This window comes from Triturus cristatus, chromosome 4_1, assembly GCF_964204655.1.
Source record: "Triturus cristatus chromosome 4_1, aTriCri1.1, whole genome shotgun sequence".
Taxonomy (NCBI): Eukaryota; Metazoa; Chordata; class Amphibia; order Caudata; family Salamandridae; genus Triturus; species Triturus cristatus.
Genome location: NC_140585.1, coordinates 94,895,490 through 94,917,244, shown reverse-complemented (window position 1 = coordinate 94,917,244; position 21,755 = coordinate 94,895,490).

Genomic DNA, 21,755 nt, shown 5'->3' with positions numbered 1-21,755 from the left:
CGTGACCTCAAGACCTGGCTCTTTACTCAGTAATTGGCTCAGTTACCTAGTCTAGTTTTGTCTTTTAGACTCTTTGCGCCGGGAAACCCTGAATAGGGTAGCTGTCCGCCTAATAAATTTAATGATAATAATAATAAGAATAAAGTGGGCACCTTGTACCAGTCCAAACAACCCCTTATGGTGATAGGTCAAAGACAACCTTTATTAAAAGCTATCCAGTTGTAGCTGTGGAGAGCAGCCTTCAGACTAAGTCTTGAAGGAATGTAAAGCAGCTTATTTTACCAGTCTATAATCTCTTGAATGACCAAATGAAAGGACAGCCACACCAGGTATATATTCAAAATATATGTATTTAAGATAAAACACACCCCTCTTGTCTCTTTATGAGGCTAGAGTTCGAAGTACTTAAGTTACAAGTCAGTATTCAAGAGTAAAAGCACAAATACACGTTTGAGCCCTAGGGGTGTACCAAACCATATACCAATAAAGTGGTAGTAGAACCACAACTGAGTTAGACACAAGGCCTAGAGCCTTTAGAAGTGCTTGGGCCCCAAGGAACCACCCAAGGTAGGGACGTAGGGGACCCACGGGGGACGCGTGCAGTGTTAGAACACAGGCGCGAATCGCCGTTAACTTCTAGGGGGAAAATCGCGGTTGGAAAATTACAAGTTAAAGACACTTAGAGGATGACTACAAGCAAACCCTTTTGGACTTAGAGGTGTCTAGGGCCAACACCCACGGGAACACCGGAGTACTCGAGTTACCTCACCCAGGGAAGACGGGTGCATAGGTGTCTTTTGGTGTCGGGTCACGGCGTCGTTTTCAATGGAAGCTGGCAAAGAAGTGCTGCTGCCGTGAAGAGGAGAAGTGTCCAAAGAGATCCAAGCCTGGATTGGAGATGGAAGGAATCTGAAAGCAGAGGGGACAGAGTCTGGGTCACTTACCAGTGACCAGGGTCACGATATTCCAATGTCCACCGATGTTGGGTGCTTCAGGTGAGTTGACAGGTGTCTTGACTCTTCAGCCACGAGATCCAGGAGGCATTGACAATGGCCAGGAGCTGGATTCGAGCTGTCCCACAAAGTCTGTCGAGTGCTGCGGTGTGGGCGACCAGAATGAACCCAACAAGCCTTGGCAATGGCAAGTCAAGTGGAAATAGAAGAAAGACGTTGGTGCAGACCAGCAAGGACTGGGGGACTCACCCAGCAAGGGTAAGTCTAGGCACGTCTAGAGCAACCTGGAATGCCCAAGCAGAAAAGGAGTTGCCTTCGTGGGGACCCACTAGCCAACGGGCTAGTGATCATGAAGGAGCCTCGAATGGTTGCACTTGAAACTGGCCCACGGGTCACTCATGGAGTGGAGGCCAGAGATCTTCGTTGCAGGAGGTGCCCAATGCTGGGGCTACTTGGAGCTCAAAGCACAACTTCAAGGAGGACCAGGAAGATGATGGAGCTGCAAAAGTTCACTGTGTCCAGGGGTCACGGTTCCACGTCACCCACGATAGCCACGGGCCTCAGCTTTGCTGTGGACTCAGGCTGGCCTCGGGGAAGTCTGGGAATGCACCTCTGGTGATGCAAAGACTTCAGCATCCGGCGGGAGCTTCAGAGTTGCAGACCGGACAGTTGCTTCTTTGGTACCTGCCAAGCAGGGGAGTCACTCCTTGACCCCAAGGGAGATTTCTTCAGTCAACTAGTGAAAATAGAAAGTCGGAGGTTCAGGATATATGTTGCAGAGTTCCGTCCAGGGTAATCTAAAGTCTCAAGGACTGGGTTCTCATACTTATACTAAGTTTGGGGGTTGGACATACTTTAGGGACCCACCTATGAAAGGGTTTGGAAAGAGGGGTGATTACACCCATTTCCTTTGTCCAGTTCCAAGCCAGAGCAGGGGCAGGTAGCCCCTGCAACCAGTTTGAACTGGACTATACACAAGGACACCAAGTGTGCCCCCAGTGCAGGACTTCAAAGCACCAGAGAGTGCTCCCGCCCAGCCCCAATACACATCTGCCTGTCTGGGGAGATGTGACAGGAAACCTATTGTGCAGGCCTCCCCTGCAGGAGTTTCGGTCAGCAGCAGGAGGCCAGACCCGTGTCTGTGGCACTGGACTTCATTTTGTGATGCCAGGGCTTTAGAAAGTCTTTACCGGGTAGACCAGTGTGAACATGTCTCTCCCTCTAGAAGGGTGGCATGCTACCCCCTCCGCCAGAACTGGCGGGGGGTAGTATTCCAAAATGTTTGACACCAAACACGACATGTTTCCATGCAGCCAGTCCAAAGTTAGCATTTACCGCGAGGTTATAATGCACTTAAGAGTATATGGTCCGGCTGCACCACAAACAGCATCAGAGGAGGTACTCTGAACGCTGCAGAGGGGCTCTGCTCATGCAGGGGCACCCTCTCACATAAAACCAAGCACTCTGCCTTCAGGATTGTTAAGGCCTGCCATAGGAGTGACTTGTAGGTTTTCTATTTGTGTGCAATGGTAGTGATATAGGTAGCCTATACCACAGTAAGGGGTGCAGGCACCACCTTACCCAGGCTGCAGTAGCAGACCTGTGGTGTCATTTTGGAGTGCATCCCAGGGGTGGCATAATACATGCTTCAGTCCCTAGTAGGCCTCTGAGGTACCTATGCCCTAGGTACATAGTATACCATATACTAGGGGCTAATAAGGCACTCCAGAATCCAATTAGAGATGTACCTAATGTACATGGAAACCATTTTAGAGAAGAAGCAGCTAGGCTGGGGTCCTGATTAGCAGGGACACAGCCAGACTAAGGTCGAAAAACAGTGAAACACCAGCAAAAAGTGGGGGTACCCATGTGAAGCAGATCCTACTCTCCTACAAAAGGCTTTACACAGTGACTCTGAGATACGCCTGACTACACGTCCCAAGCTACAAAGGGTGTGATCACGGGTTATCTCGGGTGTGTAACTCTCTTACCTGACTAGAGTGGTGAGTTCTGCTAGGCATTGGAGCATACCCTGACCAAGCTGAAAACCCATTTTTAGCAGTACCTCTGAATTCCCACATGTGACAGAAGTCAAGGCCCCTCTCCTGGTGATACTCACATCAATGTCTGGCGATCACTGCTATGTCAAGCCAAACCATAAAAACCAATAAGGTAAACTACTTTAGCTAGTTATATACAATTCCTGTTTATATTTCACTCTGATTGTCTTAGGGTATTCTAGAGATACTTCTAGGATGTTGGGTAGCACATTGCTCTTGTATAGTTTATACTTTGAACTAAGCCGCCTTTTGGGATTGGGAACTCTTTAGTTGAGGCTAAAGGAAGTGCAGGTTTCTCACAGTGGTTTGTGGTTTTTGATTTTGCTGTCCGCTGGACACGCCGGGGCTTTGCAGGAGCAGGTTCGAGGGGAGACAGGCCTGTAGGGCTGGGGCCAAGTCAGTGGGCGTCGTCCTCTTGTTAGCTCTGCATGACTTCTCGTCCTTCTTCTCCTCTTTTTCTTGCGGTTGCTGGATCTGAGGAAGGAAGGTTCAGGGTGCCCCTAAATACTAAATTTAGGGACGTTGCATCGAGGTAAAGGGCAGGGACCAATGGGTCCCTTCCCTGGGGTGGGTAGCCCCCTATTCTGTCACTCTCCGGTGGGAGGGGGGCAGGAGCCTGTCCCTGGTTGGCTGAGTCCCCCCATACTCAAGATGGCGGGGACACAAGGTTGTGCTTCACCTTGCCTCCCCCAACTGAGCGGTGGGGTTGGCAGAGGTGGGCACACCTCTTTTCCTCACTTGTTTTTTCCGCCGTTTCTCCCACCCAAAGTGGGGGGTAGAACCAGTGGGGACCAGTTGCTGAAAGCAGCAAATGGTCTGGAGAGGCTCACAAAGGGGGCATGCTTTTGAAGATTCCCCTTTGTGAACCCTGCCCATCCTGGGGGAGAAGGCTTGGCACCTTGTCCCAGGATGTGCATTGTTTCAGGCCCCCGAGAGCAGCAAGCTCTCAACCCAGGGATCCAGAAACATGTCTGGTGGTGGCAGCCTAAGCAGCCACTCAGTCAGGTCACTAGGAGTTGATCGAATTTCAGGGGGCATCTCTAAGATGCCCTCTGTTGTGCATTTTACATTAACTCCCACACTGGCATCAGTGTGAGTTTAATGATCTGAAAAGTTTGATACCAAACTTCCCAGTCTTCAGTGTAGCCATTATGGTGCTGTAGAGTTCGTAATGACAAACTCCCAGCACCAGATACGCTTAATGGCAGCACTGCACTTACAGTGCCCATGAATGGACTTGGGCACTGTAGGGGTACAGGGCTCATGCACCTGTACCCTCACCACTGGCATAGGGCACCCAGCTAGAGGGGTGACTGATGTATGCCAGGGCAGTTATTTGTGTGCATGGCACACAGGGATTTGTGCCATGTTGAATCTTCACTTTGTTCTGCACCAAGACACGCAGCCTGCAAAGGCAGTGTGTGAGTGTCAGGGTACAGGGCCTCTAAAGGTGGCACAATAAGCGCTGCAGCCCTTAGAGATCCTCCCTGGTCTCAGTACCCTGTGTACCTGTGGCACCATTTACCAGGGGCTGACCTGTGGCCAGAAATGCCAATTGGGTTAGTTTTGGGGAAAGAACACATGCCCTGGGAACCTGATTGGCAGGGACCCAGGACACACCAAGAAAAAGTGCTTCAGTAGTCTGGCAAAAAGTGTGGGGGGGGTTACTGCAACAGAAACCCACTTTCCTACAGGGGTTATTCCAACACTCTGAAGGCCATTAATCCTTTCACATAGTCCAGTAATGTTTAATTCACAGTCTCAGTTTCGGAATTTTAATATTTTAAATATTATTTACAAAAAAAACATTGCTTCTAATTCGTCTTAAACAGCTAACAACCATTTTAGGTACATTCAGGTGTATGTCTGTTGTTGTGTTATATATTTGAATGCAATAACAGAAAGCTCAGAAAGGCACCGAAATACCGATCATTAAAATCAAAGCAATTTAGTTTACATATTTGAGCCACGTTTCCCATTACTTGAGTCACATCCCATTTTTAGACCACCCAAAACTCTGGCCCTATCCGAAGCATGGCTCTTATCTCTTTGTTTAAGGAGAAACCAATGGCTGCGCCAAGGCTTGGCTGTCCTCTTGCATTCACTGCCTTTTTTTGCATAATTATGACTCTGCCGCATTTGACACATAATCGATTAAGTGCTGCATAATCAACAGATTTTAACAAAAAAGTGTGTTTCTAGCTTAAATGGTTCAAACGTTACTAAAATTGCAGCAACTCATGTTCCCGTGCAGTAGAAGGCCATTTGCTAAGTTTGACTGGTCACCTTTCTATTACTCATTGCTATGTCTGGGTATTAAACTGGTACTAATGAGGTGTACCCTATGCCCAGACAGTGTTAACAAATTCAAATTAATAAAGCCAAATAATCTTAAGGTTTGCCACATTAAGCTCCACAATTTGCCTTTTCTTAGCACATAATCCAGTCAACCCTGCTGCATAATTAGGCCCTCTCATGCCACATAATTCTAGTGGCCCCTACTATCAGCAAGCTGAAGTAACTTTGCCATTTGCTTCTTGTGACAAGGTAAAGGTGAGGTGCGAGAGTTATTTAGGTCTCAGCATGTAGTTCTATTACACAGTAGTTTAGTAACAAGAAAGGTCATTTGATGATCACACTCACCACAGACTGGCCAGCATGAGGATTTCTTGAGGAACAGGGTCAAGACTGATTTGCATATATGGCTGGGTCCAATCTGGGGCGGCATGGTGAGCAAAAGAACGAAAGATTTAACCCAGATCTCCTGGCTGTGGGTGAATGTTTGATTTGCTTTGCATTCCGTCCATCATATGTATGTCTTTTGCTTTCTCGCAACATGAGGATCCAGAAGGCCCTTCCTGAAGGAGCCTGCCCATATCCATATTGATTTGTTTTGGTGTCTGTCTGTGCTTCTTTCACCACCTGCGCGGCGAGCGCACGTCTCCTCGTTCCTCTGTGACACCTTCTGTGTGTTCACAAATGTATGTGTTTGCCTCTGGGTATAATGTTTTTCGCTCCATCTGCCTGTGTGTGCATGGGTACTCTAGCTCAGAGGATCCCAAACTTTTGACTTCTGTTGACCCCCATTACTGGAACTTGGGGATCTCCACTGAATTATTTTTGGAATTCGGGTACCCCTTCGTGAGTCATTGCTAGAAACCAGGGACCCCGGCCTAAATTGTTGTTGACAATTTGAAACGCAAAACAATACACGAAAAATACAGAAACAAGTATTCATCAACACTTACACAAATGGTAACACATTTTATTTAATTTGCAAACAAATATTTCAAAAATGAATTTCAATGGGAATGTTGGAGCTTTTCTATTTCAATGGAATCCGCACATCATCCATACTATATTCTGTTTGGTGGCCCTGCACTGCTCCCACGAATCAATCTAAAGATACTATTTTAAGTTTTTGCCGCCAAATTCAATTCCTTGGCATTTACAGTGTTGATATTAGAAAAATCAATGTCGATGTGCACAATGATACACTGATGTGTAAAAATGAAACCGCATCACTTCAAGTTTGCCCGTCATGACCTCTCCATAAAGCGACTCAGGGTCAAACAAGCTCTGAGACCTAGGCCTACGATTACAGATTGACAGGTCACAGGGTGGGCCGCACGTAGCCAGCAGACAAATGCGCAAACAGGAAACTCAGATCAGTCCCACAGATAGGCGCACCAACACCACAGTGTTCCGGGGAGATTAGCCCCAATAAAGCACACAGGGCCGGAGGGGTGGGCGTATTCCCAAAACACTATGACGTTAGATGCCACTTGTAGTTAGGGACGCTGAGCTATTCAGAACATAGCACACACAGGACATACAGCAAAGAACGCGCCCTTCATGCAGGACAACTGGACACTTTACCTACTGGCTAACATTGTGTCCACGCAAGGTTAAGCCCCACCTGCATTTGTTATCAGGAACGTATTTTTGAAACCAAGACAACTGCCCACATTCTTTTAGCTAAAAAGGAATGCTTCTATTGTTTTATGATGTTTCATGATTCCTTGGAAAATGTATAAAACAGTGTCCAAAATCATTGTAATTTAAGAGAGCTGCAAACCACGTTTCTGTAGTTGTCTCCTGACTGCAGTGTTAAATTAAACCGAACTGTTCCTCTTTTGCCAAACGCCTCTTGTCTTTAATTTTTTCAATGTAAATTCACATTTGAGCAACAGCAATACTTTTTAAAATTTTCTTTTGTACATTTTGCAATTTTATTTATGTACACTTTGTTACTCTGCTAATAATATTTAATTATTTAAGCTGGCGCAGATCCCCTGAGGAGGCTTTGCAGGCCCAAAGGGGTCCCCAGACCACAGGTTGGGTACACTGCTCTAGCCTGTGTCTGTGCTGTGTCTCATGTCTATAGTCAGTGTATGCGTGCGTGTCATTTTCAATATTTCATTCCTCTTGTTTCATAGTCAGTCAGTCCTCCACACATCTATGTGCTCTGTGTCACCTTTGTGTACCCCATGAAACACAAATTTAAACACACAAATTATTAGCATGTATAACCTAATATAATGTGATGTTCTTAGAAATGAAATACACATGATGTGTAGAAATGACTGTGCATCATATTAAAGAACATCACATCTTTGCTGAAAGGTGCGTTTTTCCACTGCTTTTTTGGCCTCCTCATGCACTGAATCCTGGGATATTGTCCACACAGCTCCCATGAAACATACAAGTGCGCATGCTTCACAGTTTATATTTCGGTGTCGGCTCTAGACTGCACGCATGAGTTGTCTCAAACCGAAACGTGCTGTACCTACATTGCTTCTGCCTGCCTCTGGGCTTGCTATTGGCTAGCACCATCGTCGCTCCATTTTACGTACTGCCCTTTTGTCAAGGTGTACTGAGGTAGTTGTTACTATGGGGTTATTTGGTATCACGCGCCAAGTTTAGATTGTTAGGCACGTGATACCTAGCATGTGTTTGCTTACCTGTATACCTTTGAATTGTGTCTCGGGGCATGGCGCTCTGTTGGAAGGACGTTTGAATGGCATTCCCCAGTTGGATCTAAACCATGCCACTTCATCAATGGGGTAGCAACCCAGGTCTAGTAACAGGGGTTTCAAGGGACTAGATTGGGGCAGGCCAATAAGATTACGTAAAATTTTATTTTGGACTTTAACCAGGGAAAACAAGTCTGAAGAGCCCCAAAGATCTGCACCATATAGGATTGCTGAGCTTATCTTAGCATTATAAATTCTTAACGCAGGGCCAATCCTTTTGGAGATGGAGGTTCTTTGTTCCTTGATTAAAGTACCAGATAGTTGGGCAAATTTCAGAGACAGGACATCAACCTGTGGTTTCCATCTTAACTTGTTTTCGAGTACAATCCCTAGATATATCATAACTTCCACCTGCTCTAGTTCAACGTCATTCATCCTGACATGACCCTTCTGTGGCTTATTTCTAGTAAACACCATACATTTTGTTTTGCTGACATTGACTTGAAGGTCGTTGACTTTACAAAACTCCTCAAACTTATTTATGGCGAGTTGAAGCCCCTTTTGAGTCTTAGATAGGATGAGGGTATCATCCGCAAAGATGAGAAGTGGAAAGTTAGTACCACCTAAAGTAGGGGCATCAGTAGGAGTGTCTACAAAGTACTGCACGACCCTGTTAATAAATAACAGAAACAGTGTCGGTGCAAGGACACATCCCTGGCGAACGCCGCGGGTGACTGGAAACCTCTTTGTTATCTGTCCTTGCCTGCCCCATCTCACCTGGGCAAAATTAGCCTCATGTAATCTTATTATTATATCCAGTAGTGCTGGCGGCATTCCCATGTTTCTTAGGGCAGCCCATAACTTTTCTCTTGGTACGAGATCGAATGCAGACTTTAAGTCTACAAATGCTGCGTAAATAATTCCTCCGCCCAATGTCACCACCTTCCAATAAATAAGAAGGAATCTGAACACCTGATCAATTGTACTGACACTAGGTCTAAACCCTGCCTGCATAGGAGAGAATATATTCTCAATCTCCATCCATTCAAGGATTTTAACCAACACCATCCTAGCTACAACTTTCTGTATTGAGTCTATTAGACTTATAGGTCGATAATTTTCCGGGGCCGAGCGTTCCCCCTTCTTAAATATAGGTAAAATTTCTGCCCCACGCCATGAATCCGGAATTTGTGCACCACTTGCAATGGCATTAGCCATAAAGGTGATGTAAGGGACCCAATTCATTAAATCAAATTGAAATAAGTCGGCCGGGATACAGTCTATACCAGGGGCTTTACCTGCTTTGATCAAACCCAGTGCAAACTCTGCATCTGTGTTCTCAAAAACTATAGGTTGACAGAACAGTGGTTCACTTAGAGGAAAAACAGATAAACCACACACAGTTTCTGGTTCACTACTCCTGAACTGGTGCTCAAAATATTCTACCCACACTACAGGAGAGACAAAATTCGTCGGGATCTGCCAGTCCTGGTTATTACCCCATTTGACTATCTGCCAAAACTTGGTCTGGTCCTTTAACTTACTGGCTTCACTCATTTCCAAGGGATTTGCAGGAATTCTAGGACATCTATTAATATTCAATGTATAGAAACAGAAGTCAATGCATGTTCCAATTCATTGAACAATGTCATTGTAACGTTGGATTGTGGAAGTTATTGTATCAAGGGTCCTTTATGTGCTGCTTCAATTGATAACAATACTTTACAGGTTATGGCTGATTCGGGGTCTCCAATAACCATATTAAGGGACACAACATTTTATGAATTTTGGAAGGATAAAAAGTTGTTTAAGTCTGACGTATACCCCAAAGCATTTGGTGAGAAAGACATGGATAAGTTAGGATATTTTTCAGGAGTTAAACAATGTCTCAAAGTTGAAGGAGACAATTACAAAAATGTACGCGGCAGAAAAAGGTAAAGACATAATTGGTTGGAAAGACCTAGCACTCATGGGGTTATACTTAGTCCCGGGGGATGAGAATCCAATTAAGCTGGGGGAATTACCCAGATTGAGACAAGGATAGGTTGAATGACGTCATGAATGAATTTAAACCTGTATTTAGTGAAAAGGTAGGAAAAGTTAAAGGGGTGGAGCATCACATTAAACTCATACCCGGAGCACATCCAACTTCTCATAAGGTTCGCACGGTTCCCATGAGTGTTCGTGAGGACCTTAAACTCACCTTAAAAAATGTATGTGAACAAGGGATTATAATACTACGAATTCTTCACAGTGGGTGGCCCACATTGTGGTCGCCCGGAAAAAATCCGCCGAGATCAGGCTTTGCACACTCAACAAGAACATAGTTGTGGATTGCCACCCACAGCCCAGAATTCACGAACTGCTGGCAAACCTAGGGGGGTCCAAATGGTTCTCTTTGATTGACCTAAGGTCAGCACACCACCAAGTTCCATTATTAAAGGAATCACAAGACTTAACTACATTTGTGACTCCATTTGGAGCGTATAAGTTTCTCCGCCTACCATTTGGGTTAGCATCAGCAGGGAGCGTGTTCCAAAAATGAATGGATACAGTTTTCGATGGAATTGTTGGGGTCCAGGCATATTTGGATGACATCCTAATATATGCTACATCTCTCGAAGAACACAATAAGATTTTAAAACGTGTCCTTAACATATTGAAGTCTAGAGAAATTACTGTGAGGACGGACAAGTGCAAGTTTGCGGTGCAGGAACTTGAATATTTAGGACATACTGTGTCCGAGAAAGGTATTAAACCGAAATTCTTGGTGATTAGAGTAATCAAAGAGGCAAAAGCCCCAATCAATAAGGACGGATTGCGTTCATTTCTCGGTTTGGTAGAATACTACACCAGGTTCGTACCTAATTACGCACAGTCCGTAGAACCTCTGCACGAACTGTTAAAAAACGGACATAGTTTCAAATGGAATGACGAGCTGGAGTCAGCATTTAAGAATGTCAAGTAGCTGATCGTATCCGCTCAAGCTTTATGTGCATTTAGAGATGACTGTATGTCCCTTATAACAGTAGATGCAAGTATGTCCGGTTGGGAGCAGTTCTGAGCCAAAGAGTGGATGGACGTGAACAGACTGTGGCATTTGCTTCCAGGTCCCTGAAACAATGTGAGAAACAGTACAGTACAATTGAGAGGGAAGCGCTAGCGTGTGTATGGGCCGTCCATAAATTCTGGATGTACATTTGGGTACGAAGGTTCGAGTTAGTAACGGCTTGTGTATATTTTTAACAATGTTAATACTACCAGTATGTCTGCTAGACTCATGCGCCTAGTTTCGAAAGTCCAAGAATTTAATTTTTCTGTGAGACACATTCCGGGAGGGAAGAATTTCAGAGCGGATTGCTTGTCTAGAATACTTATGGATAAGGACGACGTAGAAGATGCTATGATGGACGATATTGAATGTGTTGCGGTGGTGGATGCTGATCAGGTGTATGATTCAGTATTGTCAGAAAGCGATTGGAGAGACGCATGTAGCAAGGAGTGATAAAGAAGGTAATCGAGTATTCAACTAGCGTATGGCCCGAACCAAGGTGTTTAGATGGAGACCTAAGAATCTTTGCTCAAGTGGCAAGCGAATTGTCAGTCGAGAATGGGGTTGTCCGCCGGGGAGACAGGTTTATTCCCCCGGTCGGTTTACGCCCTGTAATTATAAACAATGCCCATTTAGGACCTCTAGGGTCCACTAAAACGGCAATAAAAATCAAGCTATATTATTGGTGGCCAGCGATAGATTTACAGGTTAAGTCCACTATTGACAATTGTCCGGAATGCCTATTGTCGGAAAAGCATTGGCGTACCTTGAAAACCCCCCTACATCCCACTGAATTTCCGAATACTCCATGGGAAAAAATTGGCCTGGATTTTTCCGGACCTTACTCTGTACTTAATCATGACAAAAGATTTATTATATTGGCTGTTGATTATTTTTCCAAATGGATGTACCACAGTTTCGTCAACTTTAACTTTCTTAGGAATTTTTTTTTCAATGGAAGGTGCCCCGAAGGTTATTGTGACTGACAATGGCACACATTTTGTCTCAGAAAAAATGTGTACATTTTTGAAACAGCCAGATGTGAAACATCTTAAGGTAGCATTGTACTCCCCAACTTCCAACGGGTTGGTAGAAAGAGGTAATAAAATTGTGAAGGAGGGCATTCAGACTGCTCTGGCTGCAGGTCTTGATGTGAACGCCTTCTTGGAAGAGAAATTGTGGAGCTATAATACCTCTCCTCACTGTACAACTGGAGTATCTCCCTTCACGTTATTAAGAGGTAGGGAAGCTCACACATCTTTGTTTCCATCTTGGTTAAAAGAAAAATCTAACGAAGTGAAAATTAACGTTAAAGATGTTTCTAATAGAGTTTGTTCTAAGCAATTACTCATGAAAGAAAATTGTGACAAGAAATGCCACGTTATGAAGGAAGATGTATTGGTGGGATATTGGGTTTTGATTAGAAAGACTGCAAAAGTAAGGAAAGGGGAATCGAAGTTTTTAATGCCAGAAAGAGTACGCAAAGTCAGCAAAGGGGCTGCTTTTGTTGGAAGTAGGGGATGGTGGAACAAAAGACAACTAGTTAAGGTTTCCGATGTTCAAGCTAAGATTTTATTACACAGACAGAAGAAAGTGTGTGATGAACTTCATTGGGGACATTAGTTGGAGATAGATGGGTCTGCTGATTTTTCAAGTCCACACACACAGAGTCCTGTACCGAATAAGTAACCTCTACATACAAGTGTTAATAAACCTTCATTACAGTATGATGGGAGCACGATCAGCGGCCACACTTCTAGAGGACGTACCTCTAAGGCTCCAAAAAGATTCAAAGATTTTGTTAGGTATTAAGGAAGTACTAATTTAAGTACAAACTCCGAATGTTGTTTTTAAAATGTTGCTTTATCGAATGTACATTGAATTTCATTTTTGCTTTCTGTAAGGGGGAAGGTGATGTAGTGAGGTAGTTGGTACTAGGGGGTTATTAGGTATCACGTGCCAAGTTTAGATTGTTAGGCGCGTGATACCTAGCATGTGTTTGCTTACCTGTATACCTTTGAATTGTGTCTCGGGGCATGGCACTCTGTTGGAAGGAAATTCGAATGGCATTCAACAGTTGCCGTTCGGACATCCGACCAGGAGGACGCTCTGTGCCGTGAGTGGAGTTAATTCAACTTTCTGAATAAACCAAGTTTAACTTACATTGGATGTTTCCATTCTTCATTTCACAAGGGCATGCACACGTCATGCAGTGGCATAGCAAGGGGGGGCGGCACTATTTTGGGGGCAGACAAAGGCATTCAGATAAGGCTCGGCTTGCTTTCGTGGACGTACAGGACAGGCAGAGAAGGAATAGGACTCGGGCAATGTCCTCTTCTTTTTTGTGCTGGCAGCTGTCCCCCCATCTTCCTATTATTCCCTCTCTTTCTGTCTTGCTCCTCACTTACTGAAGACCATAACTTGAAGAAACGGTTCACAACCTCTCTTTCCTTCTTTCATTTAGTTGGTTCTCTGTGAAATGGATCCAAAAAAGAAAAACACTCTTGCGGGAAATGCCCTTTTTCTGACATTTTTCTATTCCAAAGTGCAGCGGGATGGAGAGAAATAGAAGGTGTTAAATATGAAAAATAAATACATAACTAAATAAAGCAAGACAGAGTGGTTGCAAAGTGGCCAGATTGGTTTTATTCACATCCAAGTACATCAGCCTCACTTTACTGAGTTTGCCAGTGAAGCGCTACTTTTCTTTTCTAGTCCTTCTTTGAGCAGCATTGTTGTCCCCAGGTGGGAAAGTGTACCATTCCTGGAGGGACTGCAATACCTGGTTGATGGGTGGATTGGAAAACAAAATGTGTACCATGGCTCTGTGTTTATGGATGTGGTCTTTTTAAACCACACTGCTTACGTTTTGTAAGGATATAAGCAATGGACATTGAAACGGTTCCCTTCAGGGGCCTTTAGTCATGTCCTTAACTATTCAGTTAAAACCACTCGATGATTTCTGAATAGTGAGTGAGAGATCGTTAAGGTAACCATGTTGTTTCTGCTTACATTTCACATGCTTTACTTAATCTTGCATTCCCTATGAGTGTTTGCTTTTACTTTTTTTTTTAGGCAGCATATTACTCTTATCAAGTGCATAATTTGAATTGAGCCACATCCAAGTGTTTATAGCGGGCACAATGAGGTTGTAGCTGAATACAGTGCGAGTTTCTCTCAGTGGGGCAGTATGGTGTTCAGTGGGGGAGAGGATGTGGCACTATGGCCAGAGCTGTCGATTTTTGAACTGGGGAACTGGGTTCAGCCTTCATGACCAGTCCACCAGACCACTCTACTGAGGGAGCATATTCCCATGCTAGACCTTAGAAGGCCCCACTAGACCTTAGAAGGCTTGATGTCTTAGCACAAGCAGGTGTACCCTAGTGGTGTCAATTGTGAGTTAACCTTGAAGGCCTGTCCACCACAATCCATACTGAAGTTCATCTCCAGTCTTGCGGGCAGGCCTACGAAGCAGCACACCGTAGAGCAACAGTGATCCAGTCACTGTGACTCTGTCACTGAGGTCACATGAACCTTGAGCAGGATAGGGCGGTGCGAACGGTGTGACAGTGTCGTACTTTAATCTCTGTGACCGCGTAGGGGACAGGGCCCCACCCCTGTCTATCCTGGTATTAGCAAACCGCAAATGGTTAATGCGGTATGTACGAGTGCTTTATATATCGTTCTAGCTATGAATGCACTGTGTACACGTTATTCTGCTTCACTACGCGGGTTCCATTTTGGAGGCAGTGGCCATCTTGTGATTGCCCTCACATAGGCTATAATGAAGCAACTACGGGCCTTGCAATCCATGTGCCTTTCTATGACTCTTCTGTGACCTGGGCGGCTCGGTTCTACTGCCCCAGGTCAAACTGGTCTCACGAGCTCCCCTTCCTCCGGCCACCTGTGATTAGCATCAGGGCTCAGTGCACCATAAAGTCCTTTCATCACACACAAGCCTCCGGCTAATCGCTTTCGCACCTGCTTGTTCCTGCTTTATGGCTTGTTTCCCAAAACAGGAGATGCTCATGTTTATTGGGGCCTATCAATTATCTAATGTGGGATCTGAACCTTGCTGTGTAAATAATGGTGGGCTGGCTTAACTGGAATGTGGGATGGTCATCATGACTCTGCTCTTTCGTTTGAACTGTACACTTGTTTATTGCCGTATCATAAACCTAGGAATGTATGCCTGAGGCAGGGAAAACTGTATTTAAGATGAAGTCCGTTTCTATGATTTTCAGCAGTCTCCTGAGAACATACACGCTGTTGTACTTCTAGGATACCTGTAATTGGTCTGCAGCCAATAAATGAATCTTTGACTTCACCTAGAAGACTCTGTGTTTCTGTAGGTCTGGAACAGGGTGAACCCAGAAGTCATAGGGTGTGTGCCCCTGCACCGCTGGGTCTAAAATACCCAGTACTTCAGTTTGGCGCCCAACTCGGGACGATTTCAGCGGTACCAGTCCAAGCCAGAGGTTCGTGAGGAGCTTCGTGTGGAAATTCTGGAGGAAGGCCGCCACTTCATCGACCCCTGCATGTCGACGTGGTCCGAAAGTCTTTTCTGCGAGGTTCTCCGCGTCCCGACGGCTACGAAGGACTGCTGCCCTGATTAATCGACCTGTTTTGGACCCTTGACGAGTTTTGAGAGAGCGAAACAATCGAGAGAGTCTTCTGGTGACGCCATCGATCAGCAATATTCAGTTAAGTATAAGTGGAGCGTCTCCCATTTGTTTGGTATACCTCGGGATCGTTTTGATTTGGAAATTTGGAGTTTGCAAACGCCAAAGCCAGAGGACTCGTGTATTCACGAGACTATCGTAATCGATAATCCTCTGACGTTTAGATCTAGACTAGTGAGCGAAGATGCCTGGTTCTAGAATATTTGGTAGAATATTTTGTTTGGGTTGTGGAAGAGATTTCCAGCTGGAGGAATCATGTCCGGTTCCTCCGGTTGGAACTCCAACTTATGAGCTCTATGTAAAACATGGCGTAGGCCCTATTGCATATAACGAAGTGTGGATCCACTACACCAGAAAAGACGGTGTTTTAAAATGGCCCCAAAATGGTAGTTTCGATACCGATATTTTAGAATAATTTGGAAATTAAATTGTTTAAAAAGAAAGCCCGGCCGGCGATGTTTGATTCTTTCCGCTTGTGGCGAAAGGAAGCCAAACAGAAGGAAATTAAGCTAGCGAAAAAGAATAAAAGGGAGAGAGGTATGACAGTAATGCAAGCAGCTGTACAATTCAAAGACAATGAGGAGGAGCAGATGAATGAGCAATTGCACAGGCAGCGTAAGTTAGGGATCGACAAATGTTACCCAGCTTTACCGCACTCTAAACAGAATGAGTTAGAAGAAAAGGAGAAAGATCCCCTGATGTCGCATTTGTTGAGTTCGCCACCCCCGTATGCTCAAAATGCCACGCGCCTCCCCAGCTTGTGAATATGCCACCTCCAGTCAATATACTGCAAGCCTTGCCGCTACCGCCAGCTGCTTTGCAGCCGGCTCCTATCCCTATAGCGCAGCCTTCTCAAGGGCCGCCAGTTGTGTTTCCAACTGCCCCCGCGCTTCCTGCGACTTTGCCTAGCATATTGACTGCCTCCCCTGATACTCTTCCTTGCACCACTCCAGTACCTGTTTCTGCATCCTCTTTTCTCCCCTCTGTTTATCCCCCTGTTTTCGCCTCAGCTTCTCCTTCAGCGCGACAGCGCTTAGCTAATGTGGTTACTACATTAATGTCTCCTCTCTTTGAGTCATCTGGTGCGACTCCTGGTTTACAGCGTAAGCAATTGCGCAGTCAATTGCCTAACCCCGATGAGAAAAAGGTAATAGATCGCATGGCGCGTAGATGGATTGTTTTCCCTTCACTGTATGATGTGGAATCAGTTGTCAACGTTTTCCATCAATGGGATGCCCCAAAACAGAGATATGTGTTTGAGAAAATGTGCGAAATTCTCTGTGAAGAATTGGAGGATAGCGGTAAAGACCCGAGCCCGCAGGAGTTGTGTAGAGTGAGGTTTGATTTTGGAACTGGTACAATTGTGGATCGCGAGGTAGATAAAGCAGTTGCGGTTGTATTGTCCTTCAGGAATGATGATTGTCAACAGTCATTGTTTGAACAAGATGTCCTTGTGGGGAAAAAGGTAAAAGCGCGACAATACCCCATGAGAGAAGTTCCCCCGGTATGGAAGGAAGCAGTTGCAGCTGATGCCGGTGCCGGTATCGCTGCTGTGCCAGCGCATTTCCAGCGTGTTTGGGTGCATGTTCCATGGAAGCGTTCTGAGGTGCTAGCGCTTAAGCAGACATTGCCTGATCCCCGTAAAAACCCTGCAGGATATTATAAAGAGTTGTCACAGACGGCAGGGTCATGCGTTATGAATCTGGCCGACATAGACATGTTGTTCCACAGCCCCTATGGGGATCAATTCGTAATGCAGATCACGATGCAGAACTAGGTGCTACATGGGCTGACATTATTGCCGCTGACGCTAGACAAACTGGTGGCGCGAAACCTGAGCCATTAATAGCAGAACTCCCTGGTAGAATCATCACGTATATGTAGACAATAATGCCCGCGATGCGCGTAAATTGGGACAAGCTATCTGCATGCAAGCAGAAGAAAGATGAAACAGTGTCAGACTTCTTTACCAGGTTTGAAGAAACGTTTATTGATCACAGTGGGCAAGATATGAGTACTGAGGGTGGCCAACGGTTATTTGTGGATAAATTTGTGCAGAATTTACTTCCTGACCTGTGTAAAAAGTTAAAAGATTCAGAAAGTTCTTGGGCTGTTTCCTCTTCAGCGCAAATACTGGCTACTGCACAGTATTATGAAAACAGAGATAAAGATGAAAAAGATAGAACAGATAAGAAAACGAAGGAACTAAAGACAAAGGTCCTTTTGCAGCAGGCCTATCCGCCACGTGGAGGTCAGAATAATTATAGGCAACCCCAAGGTGTCTATCACCAACCCCAACAATTTCAGAACAATCAGCAAATGAATGGGTATTATCAACCACGTGTCCCTGTAGGTCCCAACCAATGTTCATACTGCAAAGAGGAAGGTCATTTTAAATATAGTTGCCCTAAATTAATGCAGCGGAACGGTAATGCGTATGGCGCAAGAGGTAGGGGTGGTCAGCAAGCTCCTAGAGACAGAGGGTGTGGAAATGCTCCCCAGAACGCGCGTCCTCTGCCGCCTCAAAATACCATCAATAGTTTTGACCAGCAAGCTAACACAACTAGTAATACAGCTCAGTATTACAATAATGATTATTACGCAGAGGACGGCGATGCAGAAAATAATGATTACTAGGACAGCCGTAGGCAGAGAGAGGGAGTTGTTTCAGTGCCAGTGGATCAGAGCGGACCGTATGTTGAGGTGACTACAGCAAATGTAACGGAGCCCTTTCTGCTAGACACTGGTGCTGCAAAGAGTTCAATCATGCATTCAAAACTCCCTGGCGCACCTTTGTCTGGCGATATAAATGTTTCAGTAGGTTTTTCTGGCGCCCCAGTTAGAAACCCGATTTCTAGTCCCATGTCACTTTCTATTGGACCTTGCGAGCTGAAAGCACCCCTGATTCTAACAACAGGTTGTGGTGAGAATTTGCTAGGGTTAGATTTGTTGAAAAGATTACATGCTACACTGTATTGTTCACCGTCAGGGGTACGACTTACATTAGGCAGGAAAGTGATTTCCCCGATGTACTTGTCTAAAAATACAATGCCGCCTGAATTGTCATCCCTTCCGGATGTTCTTTGGGCTACTGGTCCCAATGATGTGGGCCTCTTGGAGATACCGCCATACGTGGTAACTTTAAAGGCTAATGTCAGACTGCCACGTATTCCCCAGTACAAGATCTCTAATGAAGGCCAGAAAGCATTGTTAGACATTGTCAGCGATTTGATTAATAAGGGTGTAATTGAAGAGACAAGAGGCAACGTTTGCAACAGCCCCGATTTTACCTGTTTTAAAACGAACGGACCCTTCACAGCCACCTGTTTACAGATTTGTGATTGATCTTAGAGAGGTTAATAAGATTGTTGTGCCACAGTTTCCAGTTGTCCCTGATATAACTGCCTTGTTAACGATGATTCCAGCCTCTGCTGCATGGTTTTCAGTGATCGATTTAAAGAATGCTTTCTTTAGCATCCCAATTGCAGAAGAGAGCAGAGACATTTTTGGCTTTAGTCTGGGAGGCCGAAGCTTCCGCTTCAAACGCGCTCCCCAGGGCTACTGTGAGAGTCCATCCATATACAGTCAAGCTTTGAAAGCGCAGCTTGATGCACTTGTTTTACCTAGTGGCGCTATTCTGATTCAGTACGTGGACGATTTACTAATCGCCGCGGATACTGAAAAGATCTGCAAAGAAGCCACATTGTCATTGTTGCGCCATTTATCTGCTTTCCATCATAAAGTGTCTCTCTCCAAGCTGCAATATTGTCGACAAGAAGTGACCTACTTAGGTCATCTCTTATCGAAGGAGGGAAGGAAACTGACCCCAGAAAGAATTCAAGCCATTGCGCAGTTGAGTGTGCCAAGAACACAGAGAGAAGTGCGTGCTTTCTTGGGCATTACCTCATACTGTAGGCACTGGATCCCAAATTTTTCCTTGTTGGCAAAACCTTTGTTAGCCTTAACATGCAAAGACACACCGAATCCTATCCCATGGTCTGAAGAGTGCCAGAAAAGTTTTGTGGAATTGCGCAATGCATTGTGTTCAGCACCTGTGTTGGGTACTCCTGACTACAGCAAGCCTTTTACATTGTATGTTCACGAGAAAGATGGTTGCGCATTATCAGTGTTAACACAGCCTTTTGGTGACAGACCGCGCCCATGCGCATATTTTTCATCAACCTTGGACCCTGTAGCGAGGGCATTGCCAAGCTGTCTGAGAGCGACAGCTGCTGCAGCTATGTCTATCCGACAATCTGCTGGTTTGGTAATGGACAACACATTGATCGTTATGGTTCCACATGCTGTAGACACATTATTAAACAGAACCAAGACACAACACTTGACTAGTGCGCGATTATCAGGCTATGAGCTCACACTGTTAGCAAATCACATACACATAAAGAGATGCAACACGCTGAATCCAGCTACGTTATTGCCAAATCCAGCAGACCTAGATGAGAATGAGCAACATGACTGTCTGTTCAGAACAGAAGAAGAGACGAAAGGGAGAGTAGATCTAAAAGATACTCCCCTGGCTGAGTGTGATGGTACTTTATGGGTGGATGGTTCGTGTTTCAAGCTCCCTAATGGTGATACGACTGCTGCATATGCTATCACGACGTTACACACGGTCGTGGAAACTGCACGAGTGCCACATAATTCGGCCCAAGCAGCAGAATTAATCGCCCTCACGAGAGCGTGCGTGTTGTCTGAAGGAATGAGAGTGAATATATACACCGATAGCCAGTACGCCTTTGGCGTGGCTCACAATTTTGGACGACTGTGGAAAGAACGTGGGTTCCTGACGTCCCATGGAGCTAAAATTCAGAATGGCAAGTTGGTGAATGATCTCCTTGAATCACTGACCCTACCATTACAAGTTGCGATTATGAAATGCAGTGCGCACAGGAAAATCACAGATGATGTTGGACGTGGGAATGCGTTTGCTGATGAGATCGCGAAAGAAACAGCACAGAATGTAAAGACTAGAATGTATATTGCAGGCCCCACAAGATGGGTTGATGATGTTGGGATGTGTGAAAACACAATAGAGAGTGTGAAGTCGCTTCAAGCTGAAGCTACAGAGAAAGAATTAAGCAAGTGGAGAGAAAGTGTGGGTAAGTTAGATGAGAATGGTTGTTGGATTGATCTGACAGAACATAGGCGATGGTTGTTGCCCGATGCATATGTGCTTCCAGTAGTTACAATGGCACATGGGATGGCACATATCAGTACGAAAGGAATTTGTAAGTTGTTGGCTCCAGTATGGCAGAATGCTGGGATTCCCAAGTGTGCAGAGAATGTGGTCAAGAATTGCATGGTATGCTTGAAATACAACCCTGGTAGGGGAACCCCAACTCCAGCTGGTCATTTTGCACCCCCATCATACCCATTTGAAGTTTTGCAGCTGGACTTTATCCACATGGAAAGGTGCAACAACCTGAAATATGTACTGGTGGTTGTTTGTGCTTTCTCGAAGTGGATAGAGGCTTATCCTCTGAAAGATAACACTGCCCTGTCCACAGCCAAAGCTCTTGTGAAGGAGTTTTTTCCCAGGTTTGGAATGCCAAGAATGGTGTGGTGTGATAATGGAAGTGAGTTTGTGGGTAAAGTAATGAAGAATGTGTGTGAGGGTTTAGGCATCAAGCAAAAGTTCCACGCTGCAAATCACCCCCAATCAGCTGGATTAGTAGAGCGCTACAACGGTGCTCTAAAACTTAAGCTGGCCAAAATCCAGGCGAGCACCGGTCTTAAATTGCCTGATGCTCTGCCTTTAGCACTCCTGTCCACCAGAATGACCATACACTCACGAGTGGGACTTAGTCCCTATGAGGTCGTCTTTGGCCGCCCGGCTAATGTATGGGGCGTGCCAACACCGGCGAAATTCAGTGAGATCGAGCATCCAGTACTACTCGATTACTTGTATGATTTGACTGTTAAACTGCGTGTTTTACATCAACAGGTGCATGATACTCTTCCTCAAGCTTCTGAAACTCCTGGACACCCTATCGACCCTGGCACATGGGTGC